This window comes from Otolemur garnettii, unplaced genomic scaffold (genome assembly GCF_000181295.1).
Source record: "Otolemur garnettii isolate 467f Iridium unplaced genomic scaffold, OtoGar3 scaffold00014, whole genome shotgun sequence".
NCBI classification, from domain to species: Eukaryota; Metazoa; Chordata; class Mammalia; order Primates; family Galagidae; genus Otolemur; species Otolemur garnettii.
This window is the reverse complement of record NW_003852409.1, coordinates 13270798-13278179: the sequence shown is the minus strand read 5'-3', so window position 1 is coordinate 13278179 and position 7382 is coordinate 13270798. Positions and strand designations below refer to the sequence as shown.

The 7382-nt window shown below is 42.8% G+C and overlaps 1 pseudogene across 1 annotated transcript in view; it reads right to left on the bottom strand.

The window, feature by feature from the left end:
- Positions 1-6563: 6563 nt before the first annotated feature.
- LOC100949853 overlaps positions 6564-7382 on the bottom strand; it is a 1717-nt pseudogene continuing 898 nt past the window's right edge. The window contains exon 2 of the transcript XR_001161060.1: positions 6564-7382. The product of XR_001161060.1 is annotated as an elongation factor 1-alpha 2 pseudogene (transcript).

Below are 7382 nucleotides of genomic sequence, written 5' to 3'. Positions count from 1 at the left end.
ACTATAACATTGGTTATCAAATACCTTTTCAAAAACTTGACTTTAGGTTTGGTGCCTGTAGCTCAGTGGTTACAGCACAGGCCACATACACCAAAGCTGGCAGGTTTGAACCTGTCCCAGACCAGCTAAACGATGACAAGTGCAACCAAAAAATAGCCGGGTGTTGTGGTGGGCGCCTGTAGTCCCAGCTACTTGGAAGGCTGAGGCAAGAGAATCGCCCAGGAATTGGAAGTTGCTGTGAGCTGTGACGCCATGGCACTCTACCAAGGGCAACATAGTCAGACTCTGTCTCAAAAAAAAAAAAAAAAAGCCTGACTTCAGATGGCTACATATTAGCTATGTCATAATTTGGCAAACTAATTTCCTATAATAGATGCTTGTTTCAGGTTGGTTTTGATCTTTTACTAGTGTAAACAACTTCATATGTAACACTCAGGAGGACGCAGTGGCACATCTACATTGGGAATTTTAAGGAGCGTTTAATAAAAGTGCTATTTACAAAGTCGAGGGGAGAATTCAGGAAAAGTAACCTCAGATGGTTCACTACCCTGTGCCTTGAAATGCCAGGGAATTGTCATCTCCCCCAGGCCTGCAAGTCCAGAGGGCAGAGAAAGCATGCAATGAGGGCTGCTCCGTAGGAGCTGCAGCCTTTGGGGATGGGGCAGGGGCTGCAGACTTTGAGGACTGGGGGGAGATGCAGCCAACCCACAAGGACCTGGCAGGGAGGAAACTGCAGGAATAAAGCCAGGACCTTATGCCAGATTCCCCACCTGTGCCTCCCATCGGCCATCCCCAGCCAGAAGCCCATTGATGTGATCCATGTGGCCAGCCTCCCGGCCCAGAGCAAAGTAAAAAATGGAAAACGAGTCAGGAGGAGAAACTGCTGTGCCACAACTATCAGAAATAGTTTTCATCGTCATGTATAAAGTTCATCATGTTTAAAGAAAGGTAAGTATATGATCAATAACTTCAGCATCAAGAAACACTACCAGTGAGCACAGTAAGGGAGGAAGAGAACTCTCTGCAGGACATTTCGAGGGCTCAGCTACCTGGTCTGATAAACAGAGCTACAGCTGAATTCAGATCTGGGATTGAGCAAACAGAATCCCCGTGTGACGACTGGAGGGGAGGAAGTATTGATGTTGGCAGGGATTCTTGTGTGTCCAAATAGATCGATGGGGCAAAAGTCTGTTTCCAGAGGTTTTTTCAGAATAACAGTGCTTGTTTTTCTAACCCTACTACCTTCCAGGCCCTGCGTTAAGCCCCTTACACACATTATCTCATTTAAGGGTCACCATAACACTCATAGTGAATACGATTATTCTATTTTTAACACAAGAGAAACTGAAGCTTGGAGAAGTTTGGTGGTGTGGTCAAGGTCACACACCTGCTAAGAGGAGCAGGATTTGGACACAGGTATACGGCAGCTCAAGCTCAGCCCACTTAACCAGCCCAAAAGACTGTTCCTACATCAGCCACCACACTCAGAACTGCTTTAAGAAGGAACAAACAGTGGTAGTCTGGGGAATTTACATCACTGTTGCAAATGTCTGTCAAGAATTAAAGAAATAACCTCAGCACCTGTAGCTCAGTGGCTAGGGCACTAGCCATGTACACTGGAATTGGCAGGTTCAAATCCAGCCTGGGCCTGCCAAACAACAATGAAAACTACAACCAAAAAATAGCCAGGCATTGTGGCAGGTGCCTGTACTCCCAGCTACTTGGGAGGCTGAGGTAAGAGAATTGCTTAAACCCAAGAGGTTGAGGTTGCTGTGAGCTATAACACAACGGCACGATACCAAGGGTGGCATAGTGAGACTTTGTCTCAAAAAAAAAGAAAAAAAAAGAATTAAAGAAATATCCTCCAAGAAAGTGTGGGTAAAACAATTGAGGATATCAGCCTAGGGAAAGATTTTATGAAGAAGACTTCCGTGGCAATTGCAACAGCAAAAATAAACAAATGAGACTTAACTAAACTGAATAGCTTCTGTACAGCTACAGAAACAAACACCAAAGCAAATAGATAACCTTCAGAATAGGAAAAGATATTTGTATATTATGAATCGGACAAAGGCTTGATAACTAGAATCTGCAGAGAACTTAAATTAAGCCACCAAAAAGAACCAACAATCCCTACTATCAGTGGGCAAGTGAGATGAATAGAACCTTCTGTAAAGAAGACAGATGAATGGCTAACAACCATTATGAAAAAATGCTCATCATCCCTAATCATCAGAGAAATGCAAATCAAAACCACCCTGAGATATCACCTAACCCCAGTGAGAATGGCCCACATCACAAAGTCCCAAAGCTGCAGATGCTGGCATGGATGTGGAGAGAAGGGAACACTTTTACACTGCTGGTGGGACTGCACACTAATACAACCTTTTTGGAAGGAAGTGTGGAGAACCCTCAAAGAGCCCAAGCTAGACCTCCCATTTGATCCTGCAATCCCATTACTGGGCATCTACCCAGAAGGAAAAAAAATCCTTTTATCATAAGAACATTTGCACTAGACTGATTATCATAGTTAAATTTACAATTGCCAAAGTGGGGAAACAACATAAATGCCCCCCAACCCAGGAATGGATTAACAAGCTGTGGTATTTGTATAACATGGAATACTATTCAGCCATTAAAAAAATAGAGACTTCATATCTTTTGTATTAACCTGGATGAGTTGAAACATATTATTCTTAGTAAAGCATCAGAAGAATGGCGAAGTAAAAATCAAATGTACTCAATTCTAATGTGAAGGCAGTAGATGATCTAATCTAAGGTGGGGAGTAAGGGAGTGAGGGATGAGGGAGCAGGGAGAGGGGAGGAGGCAGGGGAATAGGGGGTCACAGTATATAGCATACCTTTGAGGGGCTGGACACAATTATAAGAGGGACTTTACCTAACAAATGAAATCATTGTAGCGTAATTCTTTGTACCCTCAATGAATCCCAAACAATAGTAACAAAAGAATTAGAGTAATAATAAAAACATCTGAGAGTGCCACTCAGGTTATGCTACCATTTTTAAAAATCAATAATAGGGCAGCTCCTGTGGCTCAGTGGGTAGGGCGCCAGCCCCATAAGCCAAAGGTGGTGGGTTTGAACCCCCTGGCCAGGTAAAACAGCAATGACAACTGCAAGAACAACAACAACAACAAAAAAGCTGGGCATTGTGTAGCAGGTGCCTATAGTCCGAGCTACTTGGGAGGCTGAGACAAGAGGATCACTTGAGCCCAAGAGTTTGAGGTTGCTGTGAGCTGTGATGCCACAGCACTCTACTGAGGGCAACAAAGTGAGACTCTGTCTCAAAAAATAAATAAAAATCAATAATAACAGTAACATGCATTGGTCATTTCTCAGAGCTCTCTAGGACATCAATTCACTACTGAAAATTGATGACAGCAAGAATCAAGCATTTGTCCTGCTTTTCTGGGATGAACTTTACTCCAGGGTAGCCAAACATTGATGAGTGAGTGTTTCCTTACAGAAGAATTCCAGATAATATGTGTAGAAGGAATGATAGAATTAAAAATACCCTTAGCAATCCCTAATGAAGTAATGAATCTCAGCAATCAGTGGTGGATGCAAGGGTGGCAGGAAGACTTACAAAGAATGGATCAGGCTGACAGCCTGGAATCCATCGGTCATCTCAGTATCACATGAAAATCAGGAAAACAGGAGATTGTGTGCATCAGTGCGAGGCATAGAGGCTCTGCAGCAAAATCTATGAATTATTCTAGCCAAAATAACTGAAGCTGAATCTCATCAGGTCTCCAGACATAATCACTAAGCTGCAGAAAATACAGGAACATAAAAACAAAGTTAAAGACCCTAAGAAGCAACTAGCCAAATCTGGAATGTAGGAAACTCTGCAGGAAAAATGACTATTTCTTTCACAAACGAATGACCTAACAAAGGGGATGGGAGGAAACTGTTACAGATTTGGAGACTTAAGAGAAAATGTTTAGCAGGTAGGGTTCCTCCCGGAGTGATGAAAGTGTTTTGGAATTAGAGGTGGAGGTTGAGTGGGAAGGATAAAGCTTTCTACTTTAGCTGCCATTACTGTAACTCCTGTCCCTAAGTCAAAACAACCTTGCTGTCACCAGCTGTCCCACACTTTCCCTCAGAAGCAGGTCTTCCCTTTCCCTGTGATATATGAGCCCCGGATCTGGGGGGTAACAGCACAGTCTCACCACCACCCAAGACTTGGCTTCCATTCCTAAGGTCCTATTAAGTGTTTCTTTCTTAGAAACTGGATTTCTCAGCCTCTTTCCTCAGCCTCTCTGCTCACCACAGACGCCGCACCACATTATGAATATACCAAATGCCACTGAATTGCTTACTTTCAAATGACTGATTGTATATTATGTGAATTTTACCTCAATAAAAGGGAGAGACTTAAGAAACAGACCAGTCAAATGTACTAGCCGGGCCTTGTGGTGGCATCTGTAGTCCCAGAGACTTGGGAGGCTGAGGCAAGAGAATCACATGAACCCAAGAGTTTAAGGTTGCTGTGAGGTGTGACACTTTGGCGCTCTACCCCAGAGTGACAGAGTAAGATTCTGCTTAAAAAAAAAAAAAAAGGAAGTAAGGAAGGAGAGAGGGAGGAGAGAAGGAGAGAGAGAGAGATCCGTCCAACGTGACGCATGGAGCATGGCTGTCGTACCTACACAGGGAAAGGTAGAAGAGAAAGGCTGTGGGGTCCACCATATTGGAACCGCAGGCTACCTCTACCACAAATTAGAAGCACCAACTCCAACTTTTTAAGATGAAAAGGGATATTAAGGGTTTAACATAGAATTTGATCCCTTTCTGAGGCTAAGTGCTTTCATTTTTCCTAAAAACAAGCATCATCTAGCTCTTCTGTACCCCTCAGGACGAGGCGCTCACTCCCTTGCCAAACAACCCTTTCTAGGCAGAACCACCCTGCTCGCCTACGGAGTTTGCCCACTGCCCTCAGTTCTACCCCAGTCCCTGACACGGATTGTTACTGATCTTTCCAACTTATGGCCTTTTGGAGCTACTGCCTTTCATATGAAAATTATGTCTGCCAAGGTGACTTAGTTCATCTTAAAGCAGAACTCAATACTTTATTTATCACAGCCTGCAGCAAGGAATACCTTCCACCATGCAAGAGAAAGCAATATAAACTTTATGAAATATTTTGTTGATGTGAAGGAAGAAAGATTTCATAGCCCTATACATCCCTTCTCCTCCACATCGTTCCCAGTCTGCTCTCTATTTGGTCTCTAGCCTTCTCCTCAAATCCCAGAATGCCGAGAATGACTTTGCTTCCAGCAACAAAAGGGCATTTAACCACAATGATTCGATGGGAAAGTTATAAATTAAAAGTATTTTTTTCTTTTCTTTTAATAGATTTAGGGGATACAAGTTAAATTCCATTATATATATAGTATAGCGGTGGAATCTGGGCTTTGGATGGACCCATCACCCAAGAGGTGTACGTTGTACCCCATAGGTAATTCCTCACTCCCATCCACATTTCCCTTTTGAGTCTTCAATGTGCGTTATACCACTCTGTGTACCCTTGTGTAATTATAACTGAGCTCCAACTTATAAATGAGAACATGCAGCATTTATTTTTCTGTTTCTGAGTTCCTTTACTTCAGATAATGGCCTACAGTCCATCCAAGTTGCTCCCAAATCCTTTTTTAAATTTTTTCTTATCTCTGAGCAGTCCTTCATGCATTTCCTTAATCCATTCATCAACTGACATGCACTTAGGTCGATTCTCTATCTTTGCCACTATCAATTGATTGCTCTTTAATAAACTTACAAGTACAGGTGTCTTTCTGATATAATAATTTCTTTACCCAGTAGCGGGATTGCAAGATCAAATGGTAGACCTACATTTACTTCTTTGAGAAATCTCTACACTGATCTCCACAGAGGTTGTATTACATTCCCACCCACAGTGTATAAGTGTTCCCTTTTCACCACATCTGTGCCAACATCTATTGGTTTTAACTTTTTAATAATGGCCATTCTAACCGGAGTAAGATGGCATCTCAGTGTGGTTTTAATCTGCCTTTTCCTAATGATGGCTCTAGTGCTCAGGGTGGAGTTCATCCTAGCTCACTGCAATTTCCACCTCCTGGGTTCAAGCACTCCTCTGGCTTTGGCCTCCCAAGTAGCTAGGATTACAGGTATGCACTACCACACCCAAGTATTATTTTTAGAGATGGGGTCTCACTATACTGCCCCAGCTGGTCTTAAACTCCTGGCTTCAAGCAACCCCCCCAGCCTTGGCCTCCCAAAATACTGGGATTATAGGCCTAAACCATCATGCCTGGCCTCAGTTTTCCTAAGGATCAATATTATGTTCCTATTCTATAATCTACTCTTCTCCTATCCTGAAAATCAGAAGCACCATGCAGGTGGTATACTACTTACAGAGGCCCACAGATAAGGAGGGACTATAGTGTAGTAGACATCGTAGATTCTAGTCTTGAATCCTGCAAAATTCTTCTTGGCAGATTCCATGAAGTGTCCTATTATTTAAAATATATAATTATGATAACTTTCCCACAGAGGGAAGTAAGGTTTTTTTTTTTTTTTTCTCATTAAACTTTGTTTTAATGGGTCTCAAAATTCTGTGACAGATTTTTGGTCATGTTGTTTCCATTAAAAAGTACTGATTTTAAAAACTAATAACTTAAAACTGCCACACAAAAAGAAACAAATGGTCCACAAAACATTTTCCTTTCCTTCTGAAGGTTTTACGATGCATTGTTATCATTAACCAGTCTTTTACTATTAAACTTAAATGGCCAATTGAAACAAACAGTTCTGAGACCGTTCTTCCACCACTGATTAAGACTGGGGTGGCAGGTATTAGAGATAATATTCATTTAGCCTTCTGAGCTTTCTGGGCAGACTTGGTGACCTTGCCAGCTCCAGCAGCCTTCTTGTCCACTGCTTTGATGACACCAACAGCAACCGTCTGTCTCATGTCACGAACAGCAAAACGACCCAGAGGAGGATAATCTGAGAAGCTCTCAACACACATGGGTTTGCCAGGAACCATATCGACGATGGCAGCATCACCAGATTTCAGGAATTTGGGGCCATCTTCCAGCTTTTTACCAGGGCGGCGGTCAATCTTTTCCTTCAGCTCAGCAAACTTGCAGGCAATGTGAGCTGTGTGACAATCCAGTACAGGAGCATAGCCAGCACTAATTTGGCCTGGATGGTTCAGGATAATCACCTGAGCAGTGAAGCCAGCTGCTTCCATCGGTGGGTCATTTTTGCTATCACCAGCAACATTGCCACGACGAACATCTTTGACAGACACATTCTTGACATTGAAGCCCACGTTGTCTCCTGGAAGAGCTTCGCTCAAAGCTTCATGGTGCATTTCCA